The sequence below is a fragment of the Anopheles coustani genome, chromosome 2 (assembly GCF_943734705.1).
Source record: "Anopheles coustani chromosome 2, idAnoCousDA_361_x.2, whole genome shotgun sequence".
In the NCBI taxonomy this organism is placed as follows: Eukaryota; Metazoa; Arthropoda; class Insecta; order Diptera; family Culicidae; genus Anopheles; species Anopheles coustani.
Window position 1 is genome coordinate 90010655 of NC_071289.1, and position 17789 is coordinate 90028443.

Here is a 17789-nt window from a genome sequence, read left to right on the forward strand (position 1 = left end):
GCCATGAATAACGGACGAAGTACGGGAGAGATTTTCCACAGTACAAGCAAGTCCAATCAAAATTTCCACAAAATCCACCAGGCGCCCCCATCGGAAACAGCACTAAAAGCTCTTTATTTAAATAAATTTCGTGGAAAAAATAATAAGGGTTTAAACGAGTTCCAAAAAGTATGTTTTTATATTTTTAATATTTTTACATTGTTGCATTTTCATAACTGTAAAAACTCTTTCGAAATTGAAGTTAGAACGTATCTGAACATAGCTTCAGTTTTATCTTTATAAATATTAAGTACCCACTGTAAAACAGTAAACTGTTTATGCTTTTATCCATTTTACAATAATCTTATATTTGAAATATAAAACTGCTCCTCACTGGCCTTCCTGTACATTCAAAAGAGTACAAATTGTTAATGTTTTTATTATCATTCACCCCCGTTACGAAACATCAGCAGAACGCACCTCCAATCAATAACATTTGTGTTCGATGGAACGAACCGTTATCATGTGTGTCGTTCTTCCGATGGTGTTGTAACATCGCGTACCGTGTCTCATGTGGCCAATAAAAATGTATTCCGTCCGTGTGTAATAAAAAATAAAAACGGCCCAAGTGTCCCATGGAAACTTGTTAGTGGTGTTCCTCACAACGTAGCTGCCCGGTTACAGCGTCAAGGTTAACATTCGTTTGGCCGCTCGCACCCCCTTGGAAGTGGCTGACTTCAAAACGTTCCAACACTCTTGGAGCCACCTCACCATCATTAATGTCCCGTCTGGTGGTCGATTTCGTAATCGCCACACAAGCGATTGGATTCCAATAGGGTTCGGAACACCACCATCATGCGTCCATTATCGTCACACACACATACAGTCACCAACCAAGCGACTAAGAACCAGCAATGCCAGCTGATTGAGTTTATCCATGCTCTTCGTCGCTGGGCGACTCGTGATGCACTAATTGCGACCGATAAATTATACGACACCGTCTCCGATTTCTAAACCCTCCATGGTGTTACACGGATCCCATCACACGCCACCATTCACTGGTAAATCTCAAGTGGTGATGGTATCGAGTGTCTTTTTTTCCTTTCCCGCTCGAGTCGGATGTTGAATGTCACTTACCATTTGAGCTTGGTTGCGCCACGCGCCCATCCCGCATTCCCAATTACGAAACACTATCAAGTTACGAACATTGTTGTTGATCGTTACAAATGCTCATGTACTTGTCTCGGTTTGGTTCTCTTCCTTGAAAACTAACGGCGCCAAGGGGAAAACCGGGAATCCAAATCCAAATGTGACAAATATCCCATTTCGCACGCTCCACTCGTGCATTATGCAGAGAAGTGGCTTTTTTTCGATTAAATCTATTTCCCTTCCTATGGTTAAAGTGCTAACAGACGAAATTGAAAATCAATTTGCGTTCCACTCTTCTCATCATTCAATCAGCAAGGTTCATTTTTCCACTGGCAACTTGGATTTTGCTCGAATAAAATGTAGATTATGGCGGAATTTAATCGAAATAAATCAATTGATTTTCCTCCATAAGTAGTGGAGAATCAGGAATTGTTCCTCTGTGGTCTCCTTTTAAATCTTACTACTCAGGGCATTGACTGCACTAAGGTTAGATTGGGTCAAAGCAAGTAAAATAGAGAAATTCGAGTTGCTATCACGGTGGAAAAAATCTTCCAATCCCTTTTTATTTCCAACTATTGTTAAAAGTTTATCAATAAAAAAGTCTTATAAAACCATTCAAAAACTGAATTTATATTTTATTTTACTTTTATGTTTGATGCTAAAAATGTTAGTCTTGATCTCCTTGACAACTCCTTCGTTGCTTTCATTTTCACTAGCTTTTGATTATAAGAGTTCCCACAATGCACAAAACGAAACTCCCTCAAAAGATATTAGTTTGCCCACATTCTGTAAAGAGAAGTACATCTATGCACCTTCAAACGTGTGTTGGTTTCTTTCTAATAACACGACGTTAGAAGTTGCAAAAACAGCTTTTCAAACCCGGGTTGCTTTGATGCCCATCCGGGAGGGGAGTGGTACGCTTTTCATCGTTTCATATTTTCTCGGGTAAATTATTTCCTTTTCATGGATACGGGTGGTGATAAGCGCACCATTGCGGGAAATACATTGAAATGGTTTCGTAAATTCACCTTCCTCTTGCCTTCTCGCTCTGTACTTCTCTTTTCTTCTCTTAATCTCCTTGACAGTCGAAGGACTAACGTCTGATGGAGCGATATGATACGAATGGTAGCGCGTCAAACGAGTAAATAAACTCTTCCACCGGTTGAACGATGCACCCGATGAAATGCAATTGCATGACTTTGTGTGTCTGTGTGCGTTGATTTCATAAATGGGAACAATCAGACGACATGCGGGTAGAACGCGAGCGTTGTTCAACCTGATCGGTGATCGGTGTGAAGAAGCGTTTTATTGCAAAACGACTCAACGCTGGGCAACAGAGACGGGCCTGTGTTGAATGCAAATGCACTTGCCAACCACACAATCGAACAATGCAGTTTATCCGTACAGCGATAATGGATCGCTTCATGGAAATACCAACACACTAGAGCAGGCTACATCATTAATTAGGATAATTTATTTCATGATTCAACTCCTGTTCGCACTGTGATACCTCTCTTCGCATTGAGTAAAACAAAAGGAGAAGCAATGAAATTAATTTGTGTGTATCCATGTGGAAATGTACCTCGAAAAAGCACGATTTACGGTGCAACTTTATGCTCCAATTTCACTAAACTTTCTTCAAGTTAATAACTATCTATTTTGGGTATCATTTTGAAAACACTTTAAAGTAAGACAACAGTTTGCTGCAACAAGTTTCACCCTGACCACCACCCTGAATGGCCTCTTCGAGGTGTTTGCAAAAATGGAAATTGAATCATAAACTTCCACTCACCCGCCAACCGCTACCTCCTCCGTTTCGGGCCGGCAAGGAAAACAACAAACAAGTGAGTCAACTTATTAACGCCATTATTTCCCTACTCACGAAGCCCCTAATTGCGAGGGCTTCTTCGGTGTTGGGCTCGAGTGTCCGGATACGGCTGACCGATCCCGTGCCTCCCCCTCCGCCCACCCAGATAGAAGTGGATTGACGTGAGAGTTCGTTGAGTTTCCCCTGTCCGTTTGTTTTCATTCCTGCGTCGCGTGGTAGAAGATCGCTCTCGAAACATCAAGCACCGAGCGGCGAACCGTTTCCGTGCCGAGCCGCCGGGAGTGCTTTTGCAAATCTTCATTTCCTCCTCCTGGCGAATAACTTTTCAATTAGCGATACCGTGTGGGCTGTGTGCTGTGCTGTGCACGTGCTTCCCCCGCTCTCCCGTGCGCCTCGCGTGGAAAAGCACTAGAGTGAAAAGTTGGGCCGCATTTCGACGGTCGTACAATGTACGTTGTTTGTTGCTGCAAATCCGTTAAGTACTTTCGGCACGTGGAAATGTTATACAAGTAGGAAATGGTACACAGCTCGCTATGTAGTTTTGGAAGGTTTTCTCAGGCTGGCCCCTGACTCCGTCCGTTAAAAGAGTTTCAAAATGTTGAATTTTTCCATTGGTTCAAGTTGGCAGAAGCTCCCTATTCGACCTTGGCTACTAATCCTTCCAATTAAAATGACCAAAGATCGAAGGCCCAACGACTCCCGGGTGGTCGGCGGGCGGTCATTGACTTCGATCGACCTCGAAACAGATGCCACCCATGGGCATGGGATATGCTTACCGTGATTGATGGTACGTGACGTGGTGACCGCCGACAAGATGAGCCGTCGGGAAGGATGCCACCAAGGCAAACCGAAAAAGGAATAAAACCGATAGGCATGTGTCGTGGGTCCGCACCCATCTCGACCGGGAAAAAAAAGGTCGGGAGAGGTTTTAGCTGGAAAGATAAATTGGGTCCTTACCCGAAAGGCGGATGGTTTCGCTGTCGCTTCACAAAACCTTCCGTTATTGGCCCAGAAATGTGACACTGGTTCCCGGTGGCTGGGGACCGGGACCAGGCTGGGGGTGGGGCAAATAATGAACCGGCTAAATGGCGCCGGCGTTGCTCCGAGCGCGCGCTGACGGTCGGTCTCCCACACAACGTAGGACGGGGGAGGGGGATGATGCATAAGCGCACGATCGATGCCACCGGGAAAGCGCGATGGCCAAGGCTCAAGAATATGCGAACGCAGATCCGAATCCACAATCCGGGCAACGAGACTAGAATGCAAATGGGAAGCTTTATCTACACTCACCCAGAAAAGGGTTACCCGGGAGCCACCGGAAGGGTCATGCCTGAGAAAAACGGAACAAGCGAGGACTATCTCGACGTCCATTAGCTGGTGAAAAAATGGGACATAATTGAAACCCACCCTCATCGTTATTCGGATGCTTTATGCGCGGTCTCTTGCGACCAGATAAAACCGACACGCACTCCCGAGCGGTGGAAATTCTAGTTAAGTGACGTCTCTAAGCTTACCATTGATGTAAATTGTTTAACGTTTAATTTCATCTAATTAATTGTTTAACGTTTAAATTCAAACATTTCTCTAACTTTGATTGGTCTAGTATGCGAATATCAGGTTACTTCTAAAAAAGATGCTTAATTTCTCTGCGTCACCATGGCGATTGTTCGTTGCCTAAATTTGCAAAACTTTTATTATTCACTTTCGAGGCTCCAATTCCTTTAGCCAGTATTTAATTCTTTGAAATCATGGATTATACAACATACTAACATAAATCAATGCAATAAACGACACAAAGTATAAAAAAGCATAAGAAAAGTTTTGAGCGGAAAAGATTTGACAAAGTTACTACACCAGGTTCGTTTTAACACCGTGAGTAGCGCATCGATCTTCATCCATGACCGGTTCCATGATTAAAAATCATGCAGAGAAATGAGAAAAAAAAAGATGTTCCACAAACCTTAGGCCAAGACCCTTTTCAGCGTGAAAAGAAACCCAGTCCCATTTGGTTCGGGCATTTACTCCGGCAACGGACAAGTGAAAAAGGTTTACCCTTTACCGGTGCTTTGCATAACCCTTCTTTTCGGGTCCTTTGCGAACCCGAGGATGTGTATGTGTGTGTGTGTGTTTTTTTTAGTTCATTCGCCTACAAAACCAAACCATAGAAGTACACAAACGAGCGGACTTTTACGCCCCACTCAATGCGGGTTCGGAACAGCGTTCTTCAATCCTCGCACAAAACCACACACACACACAACCCGCGTTGTGGGGTCTTTTGCTCGTTTTTGACGTCCCGATGAGATGACGGTGCCCTAATATTTCCGCCTTCCTCCTTCGGACCAGGCCGGCATCGGACACCTGGGCAGGGTAAACATCTCAACACCGGGTATCGTCCCTTCGTGCGTTGCTCCCGGCGAGAGAAAATCGATGTAGAATAATATGCTTCCCAGTACCAGAGCGTAGTAGTCACTGTGGTATTGGGGACGATGAAGAGAAACTGTTTACCATGGTGATAAATGGGAGACAATTTTTCTGTGCTGTTTTTCTTTTTCTTTCTAAGTCATGCGTGGCTGAAGACTATTTTAATGTTGTTTTTTCCCCGTAAAAGGGAAAATACATTCACAACATGTTCGGTTGATTCGGTTTTCTCATGAAAAAAAAAACATGTATTTGACTTTTTGGAATAATTTTGTCCCCGAAGAGGGTAGGAAAAATTAGCCTTGACTTAAGATACTACCTGCTTTGACCACCCTACCATCACACACTACAACCATCGGCGTCGATGTAGAGAATGCGACCCCTCCCCGGCAGGCAGGAATGGCGCTGAGCGTGAGGAGGCAAAATTAGCAACCGATTCTTCGTTCGTCCGCTTATCGTTCGCATCGATCATCACGCACAGTTTGCACAAACCGACCTCTAGCTCCATTTAATGGCGAAAGTAGAAGTAGAAACGAAACTCGTAAAACTTCTACTTAACAGGTTTAAAAAAAGACAGCCAAGACGTTCGGTGGAGAAAGTTTGCCCTGAATAGTAACAATTATCGACGGAATGAACAAGCCCCGAGACATCGAAACTATCGGACTAACTGACTGACCCGGACCAAAGAAAGCAGGATAAACTTTCGATTGCCTGGCCTCTTGAGGCAACCCGGGCCTGACCTGACTGCCCGGTCATTGGATGGATGGACAGACAGACAAGCAGACAAATCAACCTCAACTGATACTTATTTCATCGGGACTGAGGTTGGGGAGAATGAGGAAATTATGATGAAACTTTGGCAATTTAACGTTCTGTCAAATTTTGTGCAAAATGCGGGAAATGCTCGCCTCCGTTGAGACATTCTATAGGTTACCTTAACCTTTAGTGAGAAATAACTCTAATCATATTTGAAGGATTCCGATACACTATTTCATCAATATTGGTAATGCTGATTTACTGGAGGAGGATTTTGGAAATTTGCCAGCATTGTTGAAATTCAATCTGAATTTTACCTATCGATTCATTTAGTTACGAAAATTTCCTGTTAATGAAACATAGAAGCATAAAGTCTGGTGAACATGTAAACATTTTTGCAAAACAATTTCTTAAATACATACATACATTTCTTTAAATATATTAAAACTATCGGGCTTTAAAAAAGTAAAGGCCATTTCATTTCATAAAGATGGTTTCAAAACTCAGTAGCCTCCAAACTACATTACAAAAGTGCAAACATGCACGTGGTTCTCCTATTTTAATTGGTTTTACCACATTTTTTACCCACTTATTAAGTGAACCACAGGACTACCATTGAATGTAAAATAGTGCGCCGTTCATACCCAACATCGCCATATTCTGAGACGCACCAACTTTTTCCATTTAACTCGGCTTATGAAGCATTCAATAATCTCCTTTCGGTTCCGTTCATGATGTAAAACACTGACGACCTGCGAGTCTTGGCAACTCATCACTCTCACTCGACTCGAACACCAGTTAACGATCGACAACATTCGAGCGCGGTCCACCGTCGGAGTAGAGATGAAGTCCAGCCACAGAAGGTGTACACCGAGAGCAAGCTGGACGTGTCCAGGACGGGGCAACGCAATCTCGCAACGCTGGCGGGCGAAATTTTACGACGCAATTCAACAAATTGCGCCTCGCAGCTTCCGAGCTCGTGTGTAAAATAGCATCAAACTCGCTAAAGTCGCACGTGCTGAACGAAGGAAACGATGGGGAGTAGTCGTGGGGTAGTCGATAAATAATTTTATTTTATGGCTGTTTTTTCTATTGGCTAGCGCATTCAACTGATTTTCCCGTTACCGGAAGCCTTTGCGTACTGCACGAAAAAGTAGAACGGAATGGGAAATTGAAAAGCATGTTCGTGGAATAAAATTAGCGACAGCTTTAAAAATGGCACTCGTGCCCTCATTCGAAACTCACCGTGGCATACCGAGTTCGCCCGAAATATTGATGGATGCCAACCGCGAAGCAGTAAATTAATTATATGTCACTCAACCAGGCGCCCGGATGTGCCCATCACTATAATTAATAGTGCAATTCAGCTTCAATCAACGTCAACACCCACCTACAATTCCAGCGATGCCTGGACGGTTTGTTTACTGTTGCTTGTAAGCGTGCGTCGACTATAAATATTTTCCTGATCTGCAGTAATGTCAACTTTCTGTTAAAATGATAATGCTGCCCCGGGCTGTTCATGGAAGCATTCCCGGTTGCAATCGGGTTGTAGCAGGACGAAATGATACTACATCCCGGGTTCGTACAGCATGTGAAAGGATAGCTCTACTTCGACTGGTGGCCAAGGAAAACCTGCCCAAAAGCCGGTACTAAACATTCGCACGAAGCTGAACTCATCCTGTCCAAATGTAGTCCGCCAAGAAACCAAGCCACTCAGCTCACGAGGCGAACACCATTTGGCACACTGCCCGGCCGATGCTGGTGTCATCATGATAACGATATTAACATGTCAAGACGTGCCCTTACGTTCAACACACGCTGCCTTTGGAAGGCAGCATTAGTCAATATTCGAAGTAACGAACAAATAATCCGGACAAGGGTCATAGTAACAAGGATGAACGCAAGGTGAACACTGGGTCTACTGGATATGTAACCGAGTGTCGCTTGTATACTCCTCTCGTTATGACCAACCTAAACTACGCCAATTTGAAAGGTCCCTTGATCGGGAGCCCGACGCCAAAAGCCCTTGATCGGGAGGGTTGCCCGATGGAAAGGTAGTTCAAAGGTCACAACCACCGCTTTTGGTACCAATATTTATATTGTGCAACTTCATAACTGCGTTTCAACAGTAGAGAAAACTGGATTCTGGTTCATAACTCATACAAAAGGATTGGTCACATGTATATTAGTTTATTGATTATTCAATATCTAGAGTCAATTCGTGAATCAAATGAACATATTTGTTTCGCTTACGCCCGTTTTGTTAAGTATTAAATTATAATCCTGATGGTTTATTAAACATAACAAGCTAGTTATAGTATGTATGATACACCACTTGATCAACAAGATCGTTAAATTGGCCACATAACGGTGAATAGTACAGAGTGCGTTTTAATTCCTTCACAGACTTTAATATAAGATTTAAAAATTAAAGAATGTTGGTTTTCTTCCAGAAAGTTATCTTTTGTTTCCCCTAAACACATTCCCATGGAAGCTTTTCTTGTATTCCATACGCTAAGGCTTATCTTATCACCCCATCCAATTCTCGCCATTCCGAGAAGGCAATTCACGTGCCGAACATTCCCGGGGGTAAAAAAAAAGTATTACAATTTTTCCTCGCCCCAAGGCCTTACACAGCCGCAGGGCAGATTCGCCCCGAAAAGCAGAAACAAGAAAACAATTATACGCAAAAAATTATAATGACATGGGTAGCTCTCCCGGAACGGACTGCGGTAAAGAATTGACCAACCAGTAGGTAGAAGGCACGTGCAAACTTCCAGCTTCTCTTCCGGATGGATTCTTCTTCAACTTCTCTTCCGGAAAAAGTGGAATTCTCTCATTCAAGTACACTTGCCACGCTCCGCCGATCACGTTCGCCAACTATGGCTTCCTACTTAAATGGGCTTTGCAAATTAAAAGACTACTCTAGATAACACTCCATTGTTTTGAGCTTAGAGTGATATTTTTCATCTAGTTCATGCAAATTGTGTTAAAATTAAAGTCAGGCGATCGCTTTCGGCAACGGGGAGCAAGGAAGGCTCGTCTTCGGCATGAAAAAACTTCTCTCCTTTGAAGTGACGAGCTAAATTCTGATTGCTGATTTCCCCCGGAACCTCAAAGTCCGTTCAGTGTTGTATTATAAGCGCGAAAATATTAAGATTCATGGCATACCGAAGGAAAACTTTTGTTGAAAAGCGGAAATCTTTGAAATTGTTTGTCCATCTTGCTGAAGCATGTTTAACAGCTCGCAAACCAGTCTTTCTCGTACCGATAAATGAATTATAATCCATTTAATACCGTTGCATTACAATAAAGAAAATACACAAAATATTAAGAAAAAACTTTTGAAAGATTCTTTCCACCACACAAACCGAACGGTAAAAACGAATCGATACAAACGGGTAGAAACACGACTTCTATCGACAGCAAAAAAACATGACATGTGGATAGGAAAGTAATCCCCCGAAAGTGAATGTCATTCAAGGATCTATGATGATAGCGTTATTTTGGTGCTAGTTTAAGGATAGCTACGGTCATGGGGGAAAAGGGAGAGTCGAAGACGAATAGGACAAACCTTAGTTTTAGTTTCGTTTTTCCGTCAACGATCTTGCTAAGACTGCTTACCATTTCCTAACCCGGTAGTAGACAACATCTAATGAAGCATAAAAACGAACCGAAATAAATCGAACGAACCGAACAACTACGAGGAAAAAATGTTGACTTCTCCGTGTAACATTTTGAAACCCACCAAAAAATCAATACAAGAAAAAACAAAAATTACTCTAAAGAACCAAACATCACTAATAATAGAACTTTTTTACCTGTTTTGGATTGGATGGAAACGGAATAAGTTTAAACAACGTAGCCATTGACTAATCACTCGACATCCAACACCAACGCGTCGGAAACACAGCGAACAATGGAAAATGTTCTTTGCTTCGATGAAAAATTCCATTTTGCACGCAATCCGACACGAGAAAAAGGAAAATGTTTACGCCCGCTATCAGCATATTTGAGTCGACCCTATGGGAAGAACCGTGGGATCAAACCGGCCAGCTTTTCCGAACAAAAAAGGGTGAAAAAGCGATGCGTTACAGGCCAATCACCTTCAGCTAGCCGTCAATCAACACGTCCTCGAGTGGCTTTAAGCTCCACTGGCTTGGCCGGCTGTCCCCAACGTGTATGTGTTGTGGTGAAATTGCTTATGCTGGTATATTCGCACGAGAGCATGTTGTCCTTGCGCTTGTTGAAAGATGATGCTGCACGTGTCCTATCCTAGGGGAATCGGAAATCCCACCCAAACCGGACTGATTCCTAGCTAATTCGTATGGAAAGAAGGAGGTAAAGGTGTCTCCCTCCAAAGCCAACGAACAACGTGTGAACGAGACACGATTTCACATAGCCACCGCGTTTTTTTTTCACCCCATTTTATCGCCCACTTCCACGCATTTTCCACTCCGATTGTCTTGGGAAAGCCATTTCACATTTCCTTCTCGTGTACGGCCTGCATTCGGTTGGGCAATGTATGTGTTGCTCGATGCTCCACGTGCCGGCATCGTGGAGTGCCTAGCGGGAGCAGCAGATTGTGCAAGGCCAAGCGAAGGGAACCATGCACCATGCCCGTTGTCCTTGTGCCGTGTGGCTTACCGAACGTTGCCTCCTACGGACATTGGACACTCGGTCGCGTTCAAGTTGGCAGCAATCCGACCGTCGGCGGTGTACGAGTGCCCCGAGATCTAGTGGTTCTTCACCCACCGTTCGTCGCCGTCTGCAGTGGCCTTCTCCAGGACTCACGTGTACCGTATCGGATGCCAGCGTCGATGATGTCTACTTCAATTTGAAGAGTGTGCCATCGCACCGTGCGAAGGATGGCTCGTGCGCGCCATCTTTTTTCTTTCCTCCCTCGACGACGACAGAATGTCAAACAAGATGACCATAGAGGGAATGCAGTGCTTGCCACTTCTTATGACACCTGGCATGATGAACAACCGGCCGGTATTCGAAGGAAGCGGAACAGCTCAACGACGACAGTAATGCCTATCATATTGATGAGCTCATTTTACAGCCGCACAACATGGGAGGTGTGGTGTGGTGTACTTCAAGTGATCGACAATAATGCTCCTTAGGAAGCTATTTACGAGCATAGAGCCGATTAATGCTGGATGACGATCCAAGCTTCGCTTGAACTAGAGAGCTTAGAGCTGAAGATAAACAACGGAAAGGAACGATGTACAAGGAGAAATACTTTGAGGCTCAGGAAAGGCAACCGATTCTTCTGGGAAAAACTCATTTATATATGAGGTAAATATTCAACGGATTTAATCATTTGGTTTCAAACTCATTCCTTTACTTTAGTCGTTTACTTTACTTTATTTTCCTTATTCATTCCTTACTTTAGCATTAATGTTTGCGTTTTATTATGAAAAAGAAGTAATAAATAGAAAACTGCATTTTCAAAATAGTTTAAATACTTCAGCGAGACGATTTACAACGCACCGAGAAAAGGTTCTGAACTCCTTTCGATCGAAAAGATATATGAAATGATTTAAGCGAGCATAAAACTTAAATACCTCCAATTGAAATAAAACAATCGGCACGGAAATACAATTTTCAAAACGTCCCAAAAACTTGTTGGAAACTTCTCTTCAAGCACCATAAACGCTTCACACTGATACGCGTTGCACAATTTCAATCCCTTCAGTAAAAGACACAAACATTGTTACTGCTGTCGGTCCCTCGTAGGGGACGTCGGTGTGCTGAAGTGGTAGAGGATGTTGGGATCTTTCGGAGCCCATAGAAACCCGAGGGCTCGTCGCGTTGCCTAACACAAGACGATGGGCTTGAAAAGAGGAAGAGTTATTTAAGGATCTTCACCAACACAATGCCCATTCATGTCGATGTCAAATCGAAACCGACAGCTAACGTTTACAACACATGCCTCGCCAGCCCGTCCCTCGGCATCCCGGGGACAAACATAACCCACAACGCGCGATGGCCGTGCCAGATTGAAGGCTTCATTTGCTCCATTTCGGGTGGTCCCATACTTTAGCCGCCCCAAAAAGCAACATCGGCGACCTTTCTCGTCTCTTTTTCCCCTTGTTCCGTCGATCCGGTTCACATTCCATCGCTTTCCGGCGACGAGACGAGATCATAAAGTTCCACGAAAATCTTTATCAATTGATTGCGACCCGGGCACCCTCCAAAGCGCCCTTCAAAGTGCCGAACCTTGGGGGTGTTTAACGCTCTTCAAGCTTAAACTTACCGCTTAACTTTCGGAAAACGAAATTATCCTAATTAAAACGACACACCCAAGACCACACCCGAATTCGGGTTTGTACGCTGTGGCGCTTGTGATCAACAACAATTCACCGCTTCTTGCTTCCATTCCGAAGACGTTAATGAGCTTTACTTGAACCGTCTCCTCTTCACCCGAACGACGTTTGTCTCGTGGAAAAATAAGTGAGAAAATTTAAACTTCTAACTTAGTTACCGGCTACATCAGACAGAACTATTGGTACTTTTATATTGGTATGGTTTTCAACACACAATAGAATAAATTTAGCAACTACCTTAGCCTTGGAAAAGCTTCTTCCAAGCATTCCTTTCCGAGAGACGATCATTTGAAAAGGAGATTAACATTAGTATCATAATATCGTCCCGGTAGTGTTAAACCGCCCATATTAAGTAGGCGCCCAGGAGGTGCTGGTTTGGCTAATCCTTGAGTTTTCACCGGCTCGAAAATTGCTCATCATCTTTTCACATTTCGAACCCCAAGACGAAGCCCCAAGGCGACCCGTCCTAGAGAAAGGTTTTTGAAAGGTTAAAGCAAAATTAATTACGCTCCTGCACGCACCAAACACGGGCCATTTGGAAAAGTTTAGTGGAAAGACTGTTGGTAAAAATTCGCTACCCGTCTCGCTGCGGGAAATGAAATTCAAGGAAAACTCTCCCCCTCCACGGGCCCGAATCTGGTCAAGTGAAGTGTGAAATAATTTCAAATACTAACAACGCAGCTCGCTGGCAAAACCATGATGACAGCGCAATTTGCGCTCTTGTCAAGTTCCTCCAGCGATTGACAGGACCGACCGCCCCAACCCACCGGGTGCAAGTGTCTCCCCCAGTCGGGTGGAAAAACAGCAGGACACTGGCGGTGCGAAATGCGGAGGGAAAGTTTCCTCCGGAATGCCTGGAGCGGGGATTCCATTCCTGTTTGCGTTTGCTAAACCGCCGTTGTTAATGCGAATGGTACTGAACAGAATTATAAAGTGTAACCGTAAGCTTAACTACCGGACGGCCCCCTTCCGTCGGTGGGATTATCTCCCACGGGAGTATGAAAACTACTTTTATGGAGGATCCGTCATACAAATATTTTCTGATTTTACTGTAGTTCTTGCAACTTTACTCTCATAGGAAGTTTTTACGATTCAATATACTTTCGACCTTCAACTAAGAATCGCTTTAAGTTCGAAGTACAACAAAAATTGATAGAAAAATCCACAGCGAATGGTTTACCAAATTAGGTTGTATTGATTTCGATAAAGAACTTCAGAGAATATTTTAGTTTTATTTCAAAGAGTTACCCTCAATATCTTTTGATGAAAATAAATTCAATGAAAACAATTTCAACAAAACAAAAATTCAAAAATATTTTAGCATTTAAAAAATAATTGGCACTTCATTGAAAATTGAATTATTAAATAATGTTCAAGAATAAAATAGAAAAAAAACAGAAAAATAAACCTACATCATCGTGAGGAGAAAGTTTTTAAAATTTAAATGTCTAAAGACATCATAAGTATGTTTTACATTTTTTTTAAATCCTTACGATTTAAATACGCTAAGAAAAACTTCAATGTTCAATATTCTTTGATCCATCGGGTCACATTATTGGTTTGTTTGAAATTCCGTTTACTTTGTTTTATGTAATTTTCTTAATTTTAAAATGTGATATTAGCTAAAAGGATATTTGCTGTTTTCTGCAGTAAAAGGAAACCACATACCGTTCTGTTTCCGATAACTATCAAGTAGACCCTTGTATGCTGTTTGCAGCCTAAACTGATTAGCTAGTTGTCCTATATCCTTAAAGCTGCCTCAAACCAAAGAGGGCTGGCAAGGAAAACTACCCGATACTTTTACAGTGAAAAACAATTACATATTTTTCCCGCTTTCGACGACGGTCTAAGAACCAGTCGAGAGGAAACAAAAACTGGATGGCCCGAATGGATCGCGAGCCCGGCGCTGCGCTTGACAGCTATTGGAAAACGGGTTCCGGGTAGCAATTCGAGATATTTCAAGTGCCTGCCCGGCGCTCTCGAACTTCTCGAAGATGAACAATTTACGCCAAGCGTTGCGCCACGCTCGGATGCCACTTTTCCGAATCCGTGCGGAATGTTGGTCGCGGAACATGCCACGCGGCCGGAAACGCGGGGCCCAGGGGGGGCGCACACCCACTTGCGGTACGATTTTACGATAACATCGTAACGCGATATGCTAAAATCGCATCCCCAATCTCGCCGCTCGGCCGTCGGGCGTTTTGCTTGCGGAATGTTTCCCCGACATGTCAACACTCGCGATGGCGCCGATGATGTGGCTGATGAGAAATGATGATGACAGCGTCCCACAACGGGGAGGGGGAACAGTGTCTGGGGACAGAAGGGAAAAACTGAAGCCGACAAAAAAATGATCCACTGTAAGTTAATCGATTTTCTTCCGTCGTCCTGCAAACGGTTCCAAGATAAAATCAGCCTGCTTTGCAAGACGACGAAGAGGTTTTTATTGGACTTTCTGTTTTTCTTTCCTTCCTCTTTCTCTTTTTCTGGTTGGGGCAAAAGGCACAAAAAAATTAATGAAAATGAACAACTTTGCCTCGGAAACCAAAAAGCGGTCGCTTTCAATTGATATAATAACAAAAAACGGGTAGGGAAGAGCACGGACGTACCTTGCCAGTTTCTGATGAGGCCAAACACGCCTCCATTTTCTATAAGCGACGGCTATCAAATCAATTTTTCCGTTTGGTGAATAGATTTGGAAGAAAACCGTTCGTTCTTCCGAGGGAAAGCGCAAAAGAAAAGCAATCGACAATTACCGAGCGTGACCGAAGCCAAAGGCGAACTTTCCGATCAAAACTCGGGTTGGTTTTCCACGCAGTTAATAAGAATTTCCATTTCTACAGATTTTTAATACGCTTTTCTCAGCGCATTTTCTGCGTCTCTGCAGAAAATTGTTTTCCACCTCTGATTTAGCGCCATCTGCGGGGTATAAACGGGAGTGGTGCAATGCTTCATAACATAATATTTTCCTCGATTTTCCCTGAAAGTTGATTTCATTTTTCTCCCGGAGGGGTAACATTTCTGATACAAGTTCAAGGCATTCGTTTCCTTTCGCTTAACGAATTTCATACCGTCCAACACATAAATCATCGTGAGTGTGAAAATAATTTGTAATCCCATTAACTACATTGGTAAAGTGTTTCAAATGATACGTTTTATGCATCGAACCACATTCATTGTCCATTACGCACAGGTGGTTTCACAGGAATGGTTTACATTGATTTTAAGCTACAGGGTTTTCCTAAAAACCTTTCAGTAATGATTCGATTACATACCATGATTTTTCCACATCATCACACGATGAACACTGTAACTAACTTGTTGCTTGAGCTCAGACGAGCTTAATTAGAATTTCAACTGATTCAAATCAATCAAACAAGATCGATGAAAACTTATTATGATGTTCTAATGTTGACAACAATTTCAGGTAAAAACGATAAACTGACAAAACGAAACAACACACGGACTTGGTTTTGATGACCATTTTGTACAAATTCTTATGATACATATAATAAAAACAAATGGCAAAACCAAAAGACCTATCGGTTATGCAACTTTGTTGTATTGCGTGCTCTGCAAGGAATGTTCTATTTGATTCGGTGTATAAGTTTCCCCTAATCATTTGTTGTTGATCGAACGTTAACCTTCCTCTCCTGCTGCCACAGCATCCTACCGACAGTAACTTCCACGAATGCAGCAGGATCCAATTACGCCTTTCACCATGTGGAACTCCCGCCCTCCAAAAAAGTTCCCCACCAGAGTGGACCCAACATAGGATAAAAACCCGGGGAAAGAATTCTTATCGCTAGCAAGGAGACTTGCTTTGCTCTGCACCACGGACGGCGGAACCTGCTGCTTATGTCATACCACGACCCCAATATTCGTCACACTGGAATGAGCTTGTTTCGATAACAAATTTGTGTTATTATTTATACCTTCTTCTCCATTTTACCCCACCGCGCTTTGTTTGCTTCCAACGTAGTACACTCCGTATGCTACGACATATGTATTGTTCGGCCAAAACGAAAGACCCTGCATGATATCGACAATGCTTGACGAGAACGGAGAACCAGCAGAAGAACACGGAAAAATACCATCCAAACACTCACACGTAAAAGAGCGCGAGTCAATCTTTTTGCGGCTTGGGGGGGGTGAACTTCTTATGCGTCCCCGGAACACCCCAGCCGACGGTATATGAGACGAGGCAGATTGATAGACAGAACCGACGCAGCAAAACTCAAACCAAGTTGAGTCAGTCACCGTTCGACACGCTCCGGGTTCCTGGAACGCGCAGCGGGGACGCAAGAACCGTTGACGACGTAGAATAAGACACGGTTAAAGCCGGTCACAGCATCCAACTTGTGCGGTTGTTTCTGCGAAAAGCGCTTGTCAGCACCGTCGGGCGTGTGATAACTTTCTTTCCGGATCTTTTTCGTCCACGGATACATTGCTCGTAACTCGTTGACAATTGAGAGACAACTGGGCGAGGGTGAAAGAAACATCATATGACGATAGTAGTACACAATGGGGACACAAACCGTTATCAACGCCATTGTCAAGGCTACGGCCGGTTTCTTACGTCATGCAAGGGCATGGCGATGAAGTGAGCGGCACGGGGGCAAATGAACTTTCCCCACAGCCTACTCGATCTCATTAATTATCCCCGGGAAGTTTACGTTGTGTCATCATCCTTTAACCGTCCAAAGTTCGATGTGGGTAAACAAGATTAAAATTAATTGTGCGAACGTAATATAAGTTGTTCAAAAAATTATGTTTCGTAAAAACTGCCAGTAGTTGAGGCGTAAAGCGGATATCGAGTCTTTGACCGTTTTTGCTGAAATCTTGAGGCATCCTTCATTAGCTCAACCAGCCGATATACTCTACAACCGCTGCAGAAAAGAATTATACCATAGATAACCCCCAGCTTATGACGCCGCCAGAAAGATTTATGATGGCCCTTACAGCTGTTCGAATCTCCACGCTAGACCCGCAGGCTGCACGATCATGAAGTCGGTGGCGATCGGGCCAGGGTGATAGAAAGGTTCCAACAGGACCTTGATGGTCCTTGATAGGTCCACCGTTTTGTGGGTTATTGTGTGGGATCGATTGGCCTATTCGACCTAGTGGTCTTTGTGTGGTAGAGTAAACACAATTTAAAAAAAATAGGGATGTAGCAAATTTATCTCCAAGTAATAAACTTATTGAGGTCATATAAAATAGCTGGATGTTGAATTTCGACCAAGACTGTGCTGAGACAAGTCGTTAATCATTCGAAAGCAACTCCTGATGTCAAAAGATGTTCCAAGTTAACAGGCTTTGCACCTGTTAAA

At 43.4% G+C, this 17789-nt stretch overlaps 1 protein-coding gene across 1 annotated transcript in view; it reads left to right on the plus strand.

Annotated features, from left to right (window-relative positions):
- LOC131262974 (uncharacterized) overlaps nucleotides 1-17789 on the plus strand; it is a 35069-nt gene that overhangs the window by 8256 nt on the left and 9024 nt on the right. The window lies entirely within an intron of this gene.